Source organism: Bison bison, unplaced genomic scaffold (assembly GCF_000754665.1).
Source record: "Bison bison bison isolate TAMUID 2011002044 unplaced genomic scaffold, Bison_UMD1.0 scf7180017864260, whole genome shotgun sequence".
In the NCBI taxonomy this organism is placed as follows: domain Eukaryota; kingdom Metazoa; phylum Chordata; class Mammalia; order Artiodactyla; family Bovidae; genus Bison; species Bison bison.
The window spans coordinates 10,805,868-10,806,076 of NW_011494832.1; the positions used below are offsets into that span (position 1 = coordinate 10,805,868).

Sequence of the window (209 nt, forward strand, 5' to 3'; positions counted from 1 at the left end):
AGTTGGGCTCCACGTGCCTGGCTTTCCTTCCCTGGCCCTATCTCTTCTTCTGTCCTTCCTCAGAGGTCCTGCCATCCTGATGGGGCAGCTGGCTGGTCACCCATAGACCCTGTCTCAGGGCCAGCAAGATCTTGGGCCTGGAATATTCTGGGAGAAACTGGAAGGACTGTATTAGGGGTGTGGGATGATGGTGACTGGGCCCAGTTGAT

At 56.5% G+C, this 209-nt stretch overlaps 1 protein-coding gene across 1 annotated transcript in view; it reads left to right on the top strand.

Annotated features, from left to right (window-relative positions):
- GNL1 (guanine nucleotide binding protein-like 1) overlaps window positions 1-209 on the top strand; it is a 12,308-nt gene that overhangs the window by 6,765 nt on the left and 5,334 nt on the right. The gene's annotated exons all lie outside the window — the stretch shown is intronic.